Source organism: Cupressus sempervirens, chromosome 1, assembly GCF_028749045.1.
Source record: "Cupressus sempervirens isolate cs-2001-9-10 chromosome 1, ASM2874904v1, whole genome shotgun sequence".
NCBI classification, from domain to species: domain Eukaryota; kingdom Viridiplantae; phylum Streptophyta; class Pinopsida; order Cupressales; family Cupressaceae; genus Cupressus; species Cupressus sempervirens.
The window spans coordinates 588251151-588270549 of NC_143118.1; positions in this window are offsets into that span (position 1 = coordinate 588251151).

Below are 19399 nucleotides of genomic sequence, written 5' to 3' on the forward strand. Positions count from 1 at the left end.
AGTCTATTTGATCAACCCTAAAGTCCTATGTCACTAGTCAATTCTCATTCTAGTTCTCACTACTTGACTTAATTGTCAGATACAGAAAATCCTAATTTGCATTAATCAAGCTATTTATTTAATTCCTAAAGTATAGACAAAAATTAGCTACATTAAACCTATTGATTAGATTTTATTTAATTTAAAGTGTTATACTTTGGTTAAATTAAATTATCTCATAAACCTAATGTACTAGGGAATTAGATTTATTTAATTTAATAACGCTTTCATTTTAATTATTGAATTTGATTACTCAATTAATTGAATTATACATCAATGAGGTCATATCTCATTTTTATTAAATTAAATAGCCTTCTAATTTCTTCTCTTCAGTTCAGGAATGGGAATTCCAAGTGGTCTATTTCTCAAATTGGAATTGGCTTAATCCACTTATTCTCACACTCAGGTGAATTTTAGTTAACTCTCCATCACTCAGGATCTGAGTTAGTTAACTTCACCTACATGGGGAAATTTCCATCCTAATTGGATCTCATCTTCAATCTTGACCATTGGTCTAAGTTGATCTCAACCATTGATTGATCTTAGGAATTCTATATAAGAGGCTTCTAATTCCTCAATACAGAGGTTGGAATTGAATTGTATCAAATTACTATCGAATTGCATACTCATTTGTTTAATATTCTCATAGTTTATCATTACTTAGTTTTAATATCATATAGATTAAAATGCAATCATATAGTTTAATTTTCTTTATCTGTTATTAGATTAATTGCATCTCTCATCTAGATTAATTATGTTTTCATTTAGCTACATAAATCCTTCGTGCTAAAAGGTCTAGTTTCCTGCTTCTCAGTCTGAGAGCAAGGAAAAATCCTTCTAGTTAGAAGGCAATAGGTCCTACTATTAGATTTCTTGGATGAACAATTCAATTTTAATTTCAGGATGATCTCTCAAGTAAAGACCATGTTGAAGTGTGTGTGAGAATCTGATGCCCACAATTCACCCATACATTTTTGGTGCCCACCGTGGGGCTGAGAAAATCAATTTTTCTGGCCTCATTTGTTTTATTTTTTGTTATTTTAATGTTTCTATCACACACATCTATACAAATTTCCATATTTTTGTACGAGAAATCCAATTTTTGCATGAAGATCTAAAGATTTCACCTCTTTCTTCACACTTCCTTGTATGAAAAAGTGCATAATTTCATAGTTTCTTGCATGGTGCACAAAGTTTTCTCATGTGGGCCTGTGTAGGATTTTGCATGAAGTTTTGCAACAACACATGTAAAATACAATTTTTTCCAGAATTCAATTTATCATTTTGTTCAACTAACGTGTTTTCTCTAAAGTATTTTCTTTATGATTTCTGATTTTCTATAGCATAACCATGGTTTGCAAGATGTTTTGATGATAACACCTTTTATCCAAACACTTCAAACATGAGTTGATTGTGTGATTGCATGATGTTATGAAAGAAACGCATGTCAAAGACCAATTTTAAACCCACTCTAAACGTCATGTCTTTTTCTTTCTTTCCACACATAATATAATTAGGGCTTGTGAACTTCAAAGGGTGCAAGACAGGGGAATAGAGGAGTATGCTCTTTACCACTTGAGACCATAACCAAGGGTAAACCAAGAACCTAGATGCCTCTAAAAGATAGCATCCAAGGGAGGCAAGAAAGTTAATGGTTCTCTAGTGTGAGTCCTATTCTATGAAGGGATGATGATTTTCTTTTAGGGAATCAAAATCTTGAGAAAGGATAAGTCTAGATCAATTAAGCTAACTCGATTATTAACATGTCTTATGTGTTTGGGTGAGGTGATGAGGTAGAGTAGTATCCTCTTTCCTCTTGAGGGAAATAAAAAATGTGGACCCTTAGATCCAAACCACCAGTCTGAGTCAACCCTTAGAGGGCTTTCCAGAGTGATCCAACCTCTGGGAATGACCCAAGTGAGCACACTCCTTTCACCAAAGATTCCAACTCACTATAATAAATAACCTTTTTAGAGTGAAATAATCCAAATCCATACCGATTTCTTCCTCTTGATTCGTGATATCACATATCAAGAGTAGGCTCTATATGTTGCACTACCGGTGTCGACCCTAGTCTTGCTAGTCAAGTGTGTGCACTTTCAGATGATGGTGTGGGTTGCTGGTCTCAACTCCACTTGGGGAGCCACTGGGGATTAATATGAATGGAATTCAAGTAAAAATCATTTAGTTAGCTACTACCTGGTTCACCTTTGAAAGGAAACATAATCTCTATGCAAGGAGAGGGAAGAATCTCTCCTGTAGAACTCACCATAGGCATGCAACTAGGTGTTGGAAGGTGGTATACACACTTGACCCTTGCCATAAGGGTGTCCATTCAGTGTATATGTTATTGAGCCCTTTGAATACACCAAAAACATGGGCACCCTCTAGGGGGTGTCATGTCTGTGTGAGGTGCACGCATGCACATAAGTTGTGGGACAAAGATTTTGGCTTCTCTACCAATTTTCTATTTTAGGGATAAAAGCATGTTTTTTATTGAGTCTTAAACTTGTCAAAACATGTCTAAATAAATTGAAAGTCAAGACTGCCTTGTCCCTCTGAGTTGTTTTTTCATTAGTTGGATTGTATTTGACTATTGCTTGATTCTCATGTCTTTTTGAAAACAACTTGTCTTGTTCAAAACCAAATGCTATATAAAAATTTGAAAACCAACATTGTTCTCTATCTAAAATCTATCCAAGCAACCAAAAATATATCCAGAATAGTCTGAAACCTTTAAAATCTCTTCAAAATTTAGTTTCTATTGTCAGTCTATTCCCAATTTTTGTGCTCAGTTTTCTAACATTTCATGCAAAGTCCTTTTTGTTTGGCACTTCTTCATGTGGGCCTATCCAAGTTTTCACATGGCCCCATGCAAATCTCTATGTGAGATCTTGTAACCTTGTTCCTTTTGTCAGAATCTTGTCTTCTTATCAGTTCAACACATCCTCAGATGGCTTTAAACAAGTTCTTGCATGAGAAACTAAGTCCTCACATGAGAAACTAATTCCAAATTTGTTGTTTCAAGTCTTCACCTAGTTATTTGTTCTTTCTTGCATGGATCCCTAGGAATCTTCGTGTGGGATCTTACCTTGGATTTATCAAAACTGTCTATTAGAGTTGTCTACACTCTAAGTCTAGTCTATACTTGCAACTTGTTACCTCTTTTTTTGTCTACAAACAATCTCAAATAGCAACAACTTTATTAGCTAATGACTTCTGACCTACACTTTAGCTAGTCTGGTATCTCAATCATCTTGTTCTTGTCCTTTGGTGCTTGCTATACCTCATGTCATGATAGTCATAATCTTTGGCTATTCTAGCTTTTACTCAGACTACTCATACCCTAGTATATAGCACTCTTATTTTGTTTCTTTTAGACTACGTTCTAGTGTGGTCCTTGTCTAGGTTTTTGCTTCTTGTCCTTGTTTATGACTATGGAAAAAAGAAGCAAAAATGTGTTTTATCCCCTTAGACTTAGATGAGGTAGAGTTACGGGTCATAATTGTGGCAAAGGTTGCTTTCTAGTTCATACACGCTCTATGCCTGGTTCATCTAGTGAGGAGTCTTCATGATCTCCTTCACCTGTCAAACTACCTTATGTCTAGAGAATGTTCTCTATCAGCTTACAAGAAACTAGGAACCCCTTGTATCAAGAGGATCCTAAAACTAGCAAAGGTCCTATATCTCCAAACAATACAACTGAATTCATATTCAAAGGACCTTTCTAATCAAAACATATTGAAACTATTCACATTTCTACAATGGTTGATCACAAACTAGAACATGCTGAGTATAGTAAAGACCAACAACAATCTAGGAATGAGAAATAGAAAGAACCCTTCACTTATGAAAATGAGGAAGAGGTGGAAATACTTCTTGAACACATAAAAAAGTGTCATAAAGACAAAAACTTTCACAAGGCATGGAAATCTTGCTTAATGAAGAGAAAGAGAAATACTTTCTCAAACTTTATGAAGAGGGAGCTAAGCTACCTCATCAATTTAACATGGCTATCATTACACCTGAGGAGGAAACTAAAACTTCCAAATTGCAAAAATAGTTGAAGATCATGCAAGACCAACTAACCCAAATGACATGTGATAAAGACAAACCTACAAAAGCATACATCTTAGAAGCTCTTTGTCCATTCCAATTTGACAAGAGTATAGACATGCCTCCTTTTCCAAGAGGAGTTGAGTTACCTAAGTACAAAAAATACTTTGGAACTACTTGTTGGCACTAAAAATTGTGTGGTCAAATTTGACCATGTTAGCAAAAAACAAGCCCTATAAATGCCCTTTTGATGAGATTGTACCCGGCTATTAGTATGAGGCCCCTTAGGTGTTTAATGTTTCTAACACCCTCCTTTTAGTGTGTCTACCTGTTCTATGAAGATAAATCATCATTCTGAGCTATTTGGCAAAGTCCTATTTCGAGCTAGTTTCAAATCTGCATTTTACACGAAGTGTCAAACAACGATAAGAAGCCCAGTTTGCATTTGAATATCTTTTACCCAGGAATGTGTCATGACTAGCCACTTTGGGGGTGTTTAATGTTCATAACAAAGAATCTATATTTCAGTTTTCAAGTCATTTAAAATTTGTTTGACTAAGTTTTTAACCCCTCAAAGTTGGTCAGTTACTGTTTTGTACATTTGTGTAGTTGTTCACAATTCTGGGAAGCCCTGTTTGACCAATGATATCTTTGACCCAGTTGATCCAAATGAGGAAATTATTTTTGCACTATGTTCTAGGGGACAGATACTTCATATGTTCAAATTTTGAGGTCATGACGAATCCATTTGATCAATTTGCTAACATGATTAAAAACTTAGTTTGCATTGTTTTGTTACGGCTAAGGCATCCAGATTAATTTGCATCCTTGTTCGGCATGTTATAACTTTCATCCCGTGATTGGTGATCCTAAATGGATTATATCATTCTGTTGTCTCCTAAAAATCCTTCAAGTATGCCAGTTCCAAGTCATGAAAAATCCATTTGCATAGTTTCATATGTCTGCACATTTGCCAAAAAATTACTTTTTGACACATTTCTTAGTCAAAATTTCAAAGTGCCTATTTTCAAAAATTTGCCAAATGTGCCATGTGATTCCTCATGAGCCCAAAACATGGAATTATATTCTCTTCATGGCAAAGAACTTATATCCTAGTTTTCAGAACCCCAAGTGATCAATAACCCCATTTATAATGGCAAACCCGAGCCCAGTTTATGTTTTTTAACATCGTGTCTACAGGTTAATCAAAGTATGGATGTTCGGAAATTAAAATCTCTTGATTGAGAGTTCACCATGGGCTGAAAATTTTCAATATGATAGAGTGTGTAGGATTGAACACTCGTGCCAATTTTTGTGCCTTGACTATATGATTGAGTCAGTTTTTAAGCCCAGCTGGCAGGCCTCCAGACACAAATTTATAGTTTGCAGGTAAGAAGTGATATGAGTTTTAATTTGTCAGTGCTCAAAATTAAAAAGGGGACTTCATCTATAATGCAACAGTTAAAAGGATTTACTATGTTTTGAGAAGCCATTAAATCAATTGATTTAAGGTATGCAAAAAGCCATCAAATGCCGGCTATTTCAATTTGGCATAAATAATCATAAAGAAGGGGCCAGAAATGTAACAGAGGGGCATAAAGTATAGAGGAAGAATGAGAAGATTGCAATTTTAAGGAGGAGAGCAACCAAAAAAATTATTAAAACATGGGAGCTTTAGTGAAAACCCGTATATGATCAAGAATAAATGAGAAATACAAGAAAGTGCATGCAGCAATGAATAGACCAAAAGAAAAAAAACAAAATAAATTGGGCTTTTTTTTGTTTGTTTTCAAAGCCAATAAGAATAGAGATATTCTTAAGGGCAAGAACCTTGTGCATTGAAATCCTTAATGTGATGGAAGAGCAATAGATATTAAAGATATCTAATAAAATAGAGGTTTAGTGGGAATGTTAAAGAAGCACAAAGCAGCAGTTCCATGTCATGATAAAGGCGAAAGTCACTATTAGAGTGAGGAATCCCAAGCCACAGTCCACTTCAAAGGAAAATGCAAGGGCATGTGAATGAAGTCATCCACATAAAGGAAGGACATTGCCTATCTCAATGTCATGGCCTACACACAGGAAGGGAAACTGCCATAAAACATTGTAGCTCACATGATCAAGGAGGCAGAGTCCTCACGTTAATGACAGGGGGAGTTTTTTATTTTATTTTATAATAGCTCCATATTTTAATTGCAGGGGAGCTGTTAGAACAACAATGAAGGGAAGAAGCTCTATTAAAATCTTTACATAGTCGTCCTCTAGTTCACTACTTTCCATTGCCAATGGGAAGAATTCATCTGAACCAACGCATAAAAATAATGATCATGCTGAATACGTTAAGAGGCTACTGCATTATGAAAGAAAGACTCACACATTTGAAAAGCAGCTCCACACCATTGAAAGTGGGTTTGAGTAATGAAATGGGACGCCCATGTTTGAAAGAGGCAGCCCACACTTATAAAAGACTCATGCCAAATCATGGAGTAGTTGGCATGAATAAACAAAGCCGCAACTTCATAAAGAAATCCACGCCTGGCAAAGGAAACATAGTCAAACCTGCGGCAAGCAAATAGCTGGCTAGTATTTGGCAAGAATGGAACCTCACATGTAGTCAAATCATTTTCCACATGCAATGTAGATTGGAGGACGGCATCAATGGTGGAGCTCATGTTTTAGTGAGAGATCGATATCCAGTGAGAAGGCCGTGCGCAGTGAGGAACCAGTCAAAATGCTTTATCCCACATTGGGTGGGTGAGGAAATATGTTATAGTTTAAATACTATTGCACAAGGAATGGTTAATGTCTTAAGACAATGGCTTTTAAAGCCAAGCTCGCGTGTGGGGAAACTGAAGACAGCTGGCTGGTTGCTAAAGTCAAATTTTGGATAGAATTTCAAACATGATGACATGGCGCCAAAAAGTCTAGCTGCTTCCAAATGTTGACAAGTGTCCCAATCAGAGGGTTGTCATTTCCTTGCCTTACGAAGATGCTCGCCAGTTAACTATAGCAAGATAGCAAGACTGACATGGCACAAGTTCCAAGGTGGATGATGAGGTGGCAGAGGATGACACGTGTCATTTCGCCACCATGTCGCCAATGACGTGGAGGTTGTTGAGTCAGATAGCGACATAGCGAGGGAGAATCAGGAAATGACATGTGGCAAGTGGTCTCGGAGCAGTTGGTGACATAGTAGATGATGCGGACCATGTGGGCCAATCAAATGCAGACACGTGGCAGCTGGTCAAAGTCAGTTTGAACCCAGATTCAAAGGGCAAGGAAAAATTTGTAGAAAATTAAAAAAAAAATTTATTTATTTATTTTTAAGCAGTGGGTGACGTTCAAAAATTTCAAAGAGAAACATTTTCTAAAGTTTATACTTTAGAATTTTTTTAATTTTATAAAAAATCAAAGTTGCAAGCCTGAACTTTCTAGCAGGGGACTAGTTTTTGAAATAAGATTCTAGATTATTTTCGAGAGGCCAGATAGGCAATGTTATATATCATCAGAATCAGAAGAAGACGAACTCTATGATTCTGGAGTCAGTTTTTACACAGGTATCAGTCAGTTTGAGCTACACAAGGTTTTCTATCAAGTACTTGAATTGCAACCATTTTTAGACCAAGAAGTTCAGTTTTGATTTTTGGCAAGTTAATAGCTTGAATATGCGTAAAAGATAAGGAGAATTCAGTTGGGGCCATTTTTGAGTTAGTTAGATGAATTTTTATCAGCATTTTGACGCAAATTAGATATTTAGAGAAAATAAGGGATTTCATCATTCAGCTGGGGATATTTTGCAAATCAGTTACAATGTAATGATGAAACAAAAGATCAGATGGGATGAAAGAAGAGAGAGGTTACTCAGTTGCACAGGATTGATTTTCAAGTGGACACTTGTCAAGTAAAGATCAGATCCGAGATTTCTTTCTTGTCTATATCTTTCTTTCTCTGATACTTTGTAGGGGTTCCAGTTTTTCCACTAAGAGACCATTCTTTAGCATTTCTTCTTGTATTGAACAACATTTTGAGTTTTATGCAAATAGTTCATGTCTGTTAGGTGATTTATGAAGTATTTTGTACATCTCTCATGTATTTTATTTCAAACAAAGCAAATAAAGAGCGGCAATGGTTTCAAATTCAGCCTGAATCTTGTCTCTTGTTTGTAGATCTGTAATCTTTTCTAGTTTATGATCAAAGACCATAGATTAGGTTGCATCTCATTTAGTGATGTATGTGATCGAAATACCTTTCTTATGGAACCAACAACCATGTAACTGCTTGGTGTTTATCATAGGGTTTACTGATTTCATGATGGGATATTCTGAGTATGAGATTCATTTTGATTCAGATGTCAATTCACAAGGTGAAAGATAGATCAGGGATCTTAATGTAGAGATACGTCTGAGGTTTCGAGGAGATGTATGGTTATGATTCATTTAATTTCCCAACAGATAAGGCACTGGTCAGAGATAGGATCATTAATTTTTGTTGCTCATACTTGGGTCTTGCTGATATCAACATATTAAATCAATCTTCCCTTTTATGTTGAAAGGTATTCAAAGTATAACCCACACTTAGTTTTCCAATTTCATGAGTCATGTCCTTAGCTATTTCATGCTTGTGATCTCCTGGTTAAGCATAGAAGAATTAGGGGTTTCATTTGCTTTTATAGATCCTTAATATGGTTATTGCACTGGTCACATAGTTAGATCTAAAGAGGTTCACCTGCCTAGGTTTTGCAGGGCCTGAAGAAGAAGAAGGGTGATGCCTTATAGTTGGCTTGGTGTTTGAATGGGCATGTTGAAAATGGGAGTTAGCTGCCCCTAGATATGTTTTTTTCTCATCAGGGTAATTGGAAATGGGTAGCATTTTCAAACACCAACAAAATGGTGACTCTACTGGGGAGTCATGAAGAAATTCATTGATAAAAGGACAAAGATATCTAGTGTAATATATTTCAATCCAAAAATTTGCATATTCAGTTTTGTATGCAAGGTTTCATGTTTCCTAGTCAAGAATGTGTTCTTTCACTTTGTTAAGGGTGTGATGTTCCAAGGTTGTGTGTGAGTTTTCAGATACCTGTTATAAATTCTAGACTAGCTTGTTGTCTTATGGAACTTAGGAAAATCTTTTCTCATTTAATGAGTGGTGACTCTAAAGTATATCTCTACACGAATGTAACTTTTTGAAGTGAAGGGTATTGTGAAAATTGCAACAGTTGGGATGCAGATTTGAAAAAGTTATCTCAGGCCCTTGGCAGTGGTTGAAAGAAAAGGGTGATGTTGTGCAATGGTTACTAAATCAAGCATGATTTGAATCAATTTTTCTTTACAACATTGAAGAAGTTTGCAAGCATCATAGTTAAGATGTTTTCCTCTTTCTTGAATTTCTTTTTCAAGAAAGTAAGTTATACGAAAGTTTTCTCCATTAGGTGATTTTAGGCACTATGTAGGAGAAAGTTTTTATGTATCTCAACATATTCTGTGAAGGATTGTTTCAGAAAGTGTATTTACATCTTGGAATATGTTTGGAGATTTTAGTTGGTAGATAAAGTTTTCTGATCTACTGCAAGTTTTAAATCTAGAAAGATATTTGGTGAAGTTGTTAGTTTGCAAGAGATGGCAAATTTCTGTTCACCTAGTATGCAATCCATTGACCAAAATTGTAGATCCTTTTCTACCAAGAGATATATGCCATTATGTTTTGATGGTATCTATGGTTTCCCTAATGTCATCCCTGATGATATTAGAAACCATTTGTCTAAATTCAATGGAAACCATAATGTTTTAGCTAGTTAGCATGTACAAGTTTTAAGTGACTTGATGGGTGACTATGAGATTCCCCATGAAGATGTACACATGAAATTATTTTTTCAGACTCTAGAGGGTGATGCTAGAGATTGGTTTTCATTTTTACCAGCATGTTCTTTTTCATCCTGGAGTGAGTTGCATGCAGCTTTCATCGAGCAATTTCGAGAGAGGGTGAGCTTATCTGATTCATTTGATAAAATTTTAAGGATTCATATTGAGGAAGATGAGCTTGTTCCTCAGTTTAATATCAGATTTGTCAGAACCCTAAATGAGATCCTGAAGAAATGTAGACCGGAGGATAAAGTGTGCCTAATAGTTTACATTGGTGCATTTGATAAGAAAATGAGTTACCGGTTGAGGAATAAGGAACCTCAGACATTATGTTAGGCCTTTATGACTGCTATGGACATTGAGAATAATTTGAAGTATGGAATTACTAATAGTCATTTCTCTAGGGTGACCTGCTTGAATGATGAAGATAAAAATCAAGAGAAATATTATGTTGAGTGTTCCAATACAGTTCAGAATGTCAACACCCCTTTTACAAGTTTTAAGCAGATTGAGAATTTAAATCAGAATGTGTGCATGAGAAAGGCTAGTCCAGTTGCAAATAGAAACACACATGTTCATGATGCTACAGCAGTGAATAATATTTCAGACTCTTATATGTTTCAACGACATGTTGATTTTATAGATCAGACATTGGTTAGAATAGAAATTTCTTCTCACGATAGTTATGTGTATGATGATATTACTAATGTTTCCAATTTTAGAGTTGCTGAACCTAGATCTCAGTCTTGTGCAAGTGAGAAGGCTGAAAGTTATCTCTCAGATCATGAGTTTGATGTTGTTGATCCGACATGCCATGGAGAGTTAACACAAAGTGAAGAGCATGAATCACAATCATCTCAGCCACAATCAGAAGAACATAATGCACATGTTGATAATGTTTCATCAGTAAATGGTAAGATGTATTCTTTTAATCAGTCAGATAGCCAAGAATTGAATTATCTTATTGAGAGGTTGCATTATGTTAATAATGAATTAGAAAAATATGAATCTCAATGTGGGTATGAAGAAGTTGTAAGTCATCTTCCAAATGATGACAATGAAGTTGTTTATCCAATGTACAATGAAGAAGCATCATATGAAGGAGATGATAAGAGTGGTTGCTCGAATCATAGTGAGGAAAAAGACACTATATGTTCGCTTTCATATGAATCTAATTTTGATTGGGAGGAAGAAAGCAATGATGGCAGTGAACATTCATCTGAAGCTGAAGGTATGAATTCTTCCTTTGATTTTGAAAAGGAAGGTGCAACTCAGTTTTTTCATCATACAAATTAGTTAGCCAATGAAGATTTTAATAGTGATCTATCCCCAAGATATGAAGATAAAAGAATGTTGAGTCCAGTTCAGGTTAATAATTTTGAAGACTTCAGTAGAAGGTTGTCAAATGCTTTTACATTAGACAATAAAAATCCAACATGTAGTGAGGTGTTTAGGAATGAATCATAGTTAGTTCATAATGGTTATCCTAAAAAAGTTGATAAAGATGATGTAAATATAGACACTATATGTTTGGTAAAATAAGTAGAAAAGGAGTCCTCATACAGTTTAGACTTTTCTTCATATGCTGAAAGTTTCCATGAGGATAGGGTGGGTAATTAATTTCAAGTCTATAATAATGTTTTATATGATGATGCTTGTGAGGATGAGCATCCCATGTTTTGTCCTAATGTTCAGAAAGGATCACTACATGGATTTTATCAACCCATTGTTTGAAGATGACATGGAGGTTTCAGGTTTAGCGGGGTTAGATGCAAATGATGATACACTATCATACTGCTGTAGTAAATCAGATTATTGTTCTTCTATTTCTAATATTGAATCTTCTAATGATGTTGTATTTGGTAAGTGTGAAGATGAAGTGTTTGATGGAGTTGTCTTTGAAGAGAAACTGACACTTCATGGTAAGTTCTACGATCATTCAAATGAGGTAAAAACTAATCAGTACTTCGATTATGAAGATATATCAGGTGGTTGTGAAGTGATGTCAGATTTTGATGATGATGTCATGTGTGAATATAAATCTGACTTCTCTTTTGACATTCAGCTGGAGATACTTGAAGAAATGCAAAGTCGAGGTGAGTTAAAAATGCATGATATATATAACTTTTTCTATGAAGTTGAGAATGAGCTTTTTGCATTTCTGACAGACAACATGCATAAATCAAGCAATAGGGATGAGTTTCAGTTTGATGTTGGTATTCAAGAGCATGTTGATGTTCTCTTTCATAGTGAGCAGGAGGTTAAATTTGTGCCTAGTTTTTATATGCACTATGAAAGTGAAGGTATTAATCTCATTTTACCAAGTGATTCGTTGCATGATGCTAATCTGATTGGTGAAATGGGTAGAAGAAATTTTAGTTTACCTCATGAAGGTTCAGATGAGAACCATGTTTATGATAGAGGTAAACAATTTTTTTGAAGTTCGGTGGCCCGGGGTCATCGTTTGTAAATAGTAGAAGTAGTTGTTTCCTTGCTTTCAATAAGCTGTTCGAAGTTCAGGAGTGTCGTCTGCTTCTCCCAGAGATCTAGAATCTTGACATGCCCGCAAGGGACATGCATCCCCAGACAGAGCCACTATTGGCACTAAAAATTGTGTGGTCAAATTTGACCACATTTGCAAAAAACAAGCCCTATAAATGCCCTTTTGATGAGATTGTACCCGGTTGTCAGTATGAGGCCCCTTAGGTGTTTAATGTTTCTAACACCCTCCTTTTAGTGTTTCTACCTATTCTATGAAGATAAATCATCATTCTGAGCTATTTGGCAAAGTCCTGTTTTGAGCTAGTTTCATATCTGCATTTTACACCTAGTGTCAAACAACGATAAGAAGCCCAGTTTGCATTTGAATATCTTTTACCCAGGAATGTGTCATGACTAGCCACTTTGGGAGTGTTTAATGTCCATAACAAAGAATCTATTTTTTAGTTTTCAAGTCATTTCAAATTTGTTTGACTAAGTTTCGAACCCCTCAAAGTTGGTCAGTTACTGTTTTGTACATTTGTGTAGTTGTTCACAATTCTAGGAAGCCTTGTTCGACCAATGATATCTTTGACTTAGTTGATCCAAATGAGGAAATTCTTTTTGCACTATGTTCTAGGGGTCAAATAATTCATATGTTCAAATTTTGAGGTCATGACGAATCCATTTGATCAATTTGCTAACATGATTAAAAACTTAGTTTGCATTGTTTTGTTACGGCTAAGGCATCTAGATTGATTCACATCCTTGTTCGGCACATTATAAATTTCATCCCGTGATTAGTGAGCCTAAATGGATTATATCATTGTATTGTCTCCTAAAAATCCTTCAAGTATGCCAGTTCCCAAGTCATGAAAAATCCATTTGCATAGTTTCATATGTCCGCACATTTGCCAAAAAATTACTTTTTGACACATTTCTTAGTCAAAATTTCCAAGTGCCTGTTTTCGGAAATTTGCCAAATGTGCCTTGTGATTCCTCATGAGCCCAAAACATGCAATTATATTCTCTTCATGGTAAAGAACTTATATCCTAGTTTTTAGAACCCCAAGTGATCAATAACCCCATTTATAATGGCGAACCCGAGCCCAGTTTATGTTTTTTAACATTGTTTTTCTGCAGGTTAATCGAAGTATGGATGTTCGGAAATTAAAATCTCCTGACTGAGAGTTCATCATGGGCTGAAAATTTGCAATATGATAGAGTGTGTAGGATTGAACACTCGTGCCAATTTTTGTGCCCTGACTATTTGATTGAGTAAATTTTTAAGCCCAGCTGGCAAGCCTCCAGACATAATTTTACAGTTTGCAGGTAAGAAGTGATATGAGTTTTAAATTGTCAGTGCTCGAAATTAAAAAGGGTACCTCATCTATAATGCAACAGTTAAAAGGATTTACTATGTTTTGAGAAGCCATTAAATCAATTGATTTAAGGTATGCAAAAAGCCATCAAATGCCGGCTATTTCAATTTGGCGTAAATAATCATAAAGAAGGGGCCGACAATGCAACAAAGGAGCACAAAGTATAGAGGAAGAATGAGAAGATTGCAATTTTAAGGAGGAGAACAAGCCAAAAAAATTATTAAAACATGGGAGCTTTAGTGAAAACCCATATATGATCAAGAATAAATGAGAAATACAAGAAAGTGAATGTAGCAACGAATAGACCAAAAGGAAAAAAAAAAAAAATGGTTTTTTTTTTGTTTTCTTTCAAAGCCAATAAGAATAGAGATATTCTTAAGGGCAGGAACCTTGTGCATTGAAATCCTTAATGCGATGGAAGAGCAATAGATATTAAAGATATCTAATAAAATAGAGGTTTAGTGGGAATATTAAAGAAGCACAAAGCAGAAGTCCCATGTCATGATAAAGGTGAAAGTTACTGTTAGAGTGAGGAATCTCAAGCCACAGTCCACTTCAAAGGAAAATGAAAGGGCATGTGAATGAAGTCATCCACGTAAAGGAAGGACATTGCCTATCTCAATGTCATGGCCTACGCACAGGCAGGGAAACTGCCATAAAACATTGTAGCTCATGTGATCAAGGAGGTAGAGTCCTCACGTTAATGACAGGGGGAGTTTTTTATTTTATTTTATAATAGCTCCATATTTTAATTGCAGGGGAGCTGTTAGAACAACAATGAAGGGAAGAAGCTCTATTAAAATCTTTACATAGTCGTCCTCTAGTTCACTACTTTCCATTGCCAATGGGAAGAATTCATCTGAACCAACGCATGAAAATAATGATCATGCTGAATACGTTAAGAAGCTACTGCATTATGAAAGAAAGACTCACACATTTGAAAAGCAGCTCCACACCATTGAAAGTGGGTTTGAGTAATGAAATGGGATGCCCATGTTTGAAAGAGGCAACCCACACTTATAAAAGACTCATGCCAAATCATGGAGCAGCTGGCATGAATAAACAAAGCCACAGCTTCATAAAGAAATCCATGCCTGGCAAAAGAAACATAGTCAAACCTGCAGCAAACATATAGCCGGCCAGTATTTGGCAAGAATGGAACCTCACATGTAGTCAAATCATTTTCCACATGCAATGCAAATTGGAGGACGACATCAATGGTGGAGCTCATGTTTTAGTGAGGGATCGATATTCAGTGAGAAGGTCGTGCATAGTGAGGAACCAGTCAAAACACTTTATCCCACAGTGGGTGGGTGAGGAAATATGTTATAGTTTAAATACAATTGCACAAGGAATGGTTAATGTGTTAAGACAATGGCTTTTAAAGCCAAGCTCGCGTGTGGGGAAACTAAAGATTGCTGGCAGGTCGCTAAAGTCAAATTTTGGATAGAATTTCAAACATGATGACATGGCGCCAAAAAGTCCAGCTGCGCCCAAATGTTGACAAGTGTCCTAATCAGAGGGTTTTCGTTTCCTCACCATACGAAGATGCTTGCCAGTTAACTATAGCGAGATAGCGAGGCTGATGTGGCATGAGTTCCAAGGTGGATGATGAGGTGGCAGAGGATGACACGTGTCATTTTGTCACCATGTTGCCAATGACGTGGAGGTTGTTGAGTCAGATAGCGACATAGCGAGGGAGAATCAGGAAATGACATGTGGCAAGTGGTCTCAGAGTAGTTGGTGACATGGCAAATGATGCAGACCATGTGGGCCAATCAAATGCAGACACGTGGCAGCTGGTCAAGGTTAGTTTGACCCCAAATTCAAAGGGCAAGGAAAAATTTGTAGAAAATAAAAAATATTTTTTTATTTTTTCCGAGCAGTGGGTCACGTTTAAAAATTTCAAAGAGTTAAATTTTATAAAAAATCAAAGTTGCAAGCCTGAAGTTTCTAGCAGGGGACTAAGTTTTGAAATAAGATTCTGGATATTTCTGAGAGGCCAGGTAGGCAATGTTATATATCGTTGAAATCGGGAGAAGACAAACTTTTCGATTCTGGAGTCAATTTTTACATAGGTATCAGTCAATTTGAGCTACACAAGGTTTTCTATCAAGTACCTGAATTGCAACCATTTTTAGACCAGGAAGTTTAGTTTTGATTTTTGGCAAGTTAATAGCTTGAATATGAGTAAAAGATAAGGAGAATTCAATTGGGGGCATTTCTGAGTCAGTTAGATGAAGTTTTATTAGCATTTTGATGCAAATCAGATATTTAGAGCAAATAAGGGATTTCATCATTCAGCTAGGGATATTTTTCAAATCAGTTACAATGTAATGATGGAACATAAGATCAGATGGGATGAAAGAAGAGAGAGGTTACTCAGTTGCACAGGATTGATTTTCAAGTGGACACTTGTCAAGTAAAGATCAGATCCAAGATTTCTTTCTTGTCTATATCTTTCTTTCTCTGATACTTTGTAGGGGTTCCAGTTTTTGCACTGAGAGACCATTCTTCAGCATTTCTTCTTGTATTAAACAACATTTTGAGTTTTATGCAAATAGTTCTTATCTGTTAGGTGATTTATGAAGTATTCTGTACATCTCTCATGTATTTGATTTCAAAGAAAGCAAATAAAGAGCGGCAATGGTTTCAAATTCAGCTTGAATCTTTTCTCCTATTTGTGGATCTGTAATCTTTTCTAGTTTATGATCAAAGACCATAGATTAGGTTGCATCTCATTTAGTGATGTATGTGATTGAAATACCTTGCTTATGGAACCAACAACCATGTAACCACTTGGTGTTTATCACAGGGTTTGCTGATTTCACGATGAGATATTCTAAGTATGAGATTCATTTTGATTCAGATGTCAATTCACAAGGTGAAAGATGGATCAAGGATCTTAATGTAGAGATACATCTGAGGTTTGTAGGAGATGTATGGTTATGATTCATTTAATTGCCCAATAGATAAGGCATTGGTCAGAGATAGGATCATTAAGTTCTGTTGCTCATACTTGGGTCTTGCTGATATCAACAAATTAAATCAATCTTCCCTTTTATGTTGAAAGGTATTCAAAGTATAACCCGCACTTAGTTTTCCAGTTTCATGAGTCATGTCCTTAGCTATTTCATGCTTGTGATCTCCTGGTTAAGTATAGAAGAATTAGGGGTTTCATCTGCTTTTATAGATCCTAAATATGGTTATTGCACTGATCACATAGTTAGATCTAAAGAGGTTCACCCGCCTAGGTTTTGCAAAGCCTAAACAAGAAGAAGGGTCATGCCTTATAGTTGGCTTGGTGTCTAAATGGGCATGTTGAAAATGGGAGTTAGCTGCCCCTAGATATGTTTTGTTCTCATCAGGGTAATTGGAAACGGGTAACGTTTTCAAACACCAACACTACTAATCCGATCACTTGTAGTAATTCGAGGCCTTGTCTATGGAATTTATGAATGATCATAAATATTTCATGTGTCTATTCCCAAGAAGTCTAGGTGGTCAAGCTATGGAGTGGTTTTCACACTTGCCTCCTGTTATCAAAATATTTGATGAGATTGCTAATCTATTTGTCCAATAGTACTCTCACAAAAGAAAACACTCCATTAACATATGAGACTTGTGTAATCTTAATAGAGAATTGGGGAAGCTTTCCTCACATTCTTTTAGATATGTAGACAATTTTACTCCAAATATTCATGAAAGATTCCTAAAATAGAAAAGCTTGACATCTTCACTGATAACCTCCTACCTAATTTTTGGTACAGAGTTCAACTTCAAGGTCCACCTACCTTTGAAGACATGGTCACACAAGCTATATGTATAGAGGAATTCATGGTCAAGAACGGTGAACTTACTCTTCAAAAAGACACAAAACAAGAATCCACCTCAAAAAAAGACAAAACCAAGTACATGAATAAAAACTGAGAGGTTGTACATGATGGGGTTGTTGACAAAAACACTCCTAAACCTACTAAGGTATTCTTTGATCTCATAGATAATCTCAAAGCATCCAAGAATGTTGAGAAACCTCCTTCTGACAATAAGGTGTCTGGAAAAGAACTGAGGAAGTCCTAGGTGTCACACCCAAAATGAGAGTCTACACCTCTTAGTGAACCTTTAGATGTGGTCTACAAGACCTTGCTACAAAACAAGCTCATTTCTCCATTGGACAACTCTCTCCCTTATGATCTACAACCATGATGACCATGGTGGAATGAAATCACATTTTGAGAATATCACCAAAAAAAAAGGTCGCAAAACAAGCAACTGCATAAACTTGTGTCACAAAGTCCAAGACTTGATTGATGATGGTGACATTGTTGTGGACAGACATAATAAGAACTTGGATCATAGGGCTTTCAAGAAGCCATTTCTATCATATGAAAAAGGAGAGAGCACAAAACCAAAACCTACCAACAAGGTCAACTATATGTATTCTAATGATAACAATGTGATCAACATGGTTGAACCTGTTGATTTTGAGTACTATGACATTATTACCATCAAGGAAAAGCAAGATAACAATAAACCTAAGACATAATTCATCTTAAGGGGCCCTACTTCCAACACATTTGACAATGAATCATTTCAATTCTGTGCCAATTTTCTTACACATTCTCATGCGAAGTTGGTACACAAAGGCCATATGCCTTCTATTCCTAATCTCAAACAACACAAAAAAAAGCCTCTTGCTAGTCCATTTGGTAAAGGTGCAAAACTTGCAACAACCTTTTTCACTACTAGCTATAATATCCTTGATCAATTACAGTGAACTAATGCTCAAATCACAATCTTTGAGCTACTCAAAATCTTGCCTACTCATAGGAAGATTCTTGATAAAGCCCCCGCTGAGGCAAATGTACCTCAAGATCTTGATCTTCAAAGATTTCAATCTATGGTATGTCATCTGACCTCTTACTATATGTCCTTCTTTGAGGAGGAAAACAACTCACCATGTCACCCACATAATCAACCTCTACACATTGAGGTTATGATACACCAAAAATGGGTCCGTCATGTGCTCATCAATAATGGAGTTGGTTTAAAAATTGTCTTTGCTACTTTTCGTAGATAACTGAACTATTCTAAAGAGTCCATTGATCCCCACTACAAGATCGCTATCAAAGCATATGACAAAGTTGAACGAAGGTCTTTAGGTCTTGCGGTGTTGACTCTCTATTTTGGTTCTATAGAAAATGATGTCACTTGTTAGGTCCTTGAAATTCCCTTAGCTTATAATATTCTACTTGGAAGACCACAGATACATGAGATGCGCATTGTGTCATCTGTATGCACCCTAAAATGATCACCTAGACTATGGGCCCCCATTATTCAATTTATCAGTTTCTTGAATCAATGGTTTGTAATATTTTATTAAATCATTTCAAATCAATTTCATTGATCAAATTCAATTCTTTCATTTCTAAGGTTGATCATTTTATCCTAAGTCTTATTTAATTAAAAGAAAATATCCCTATTAATTAAATAAAATAAGTCCCCATTTAATTAAAAGAAAACCTCTCTTTTAATTTAATTAAATATCTATTTAATTAAAAGAACTTGCTCCATTTTAATTAA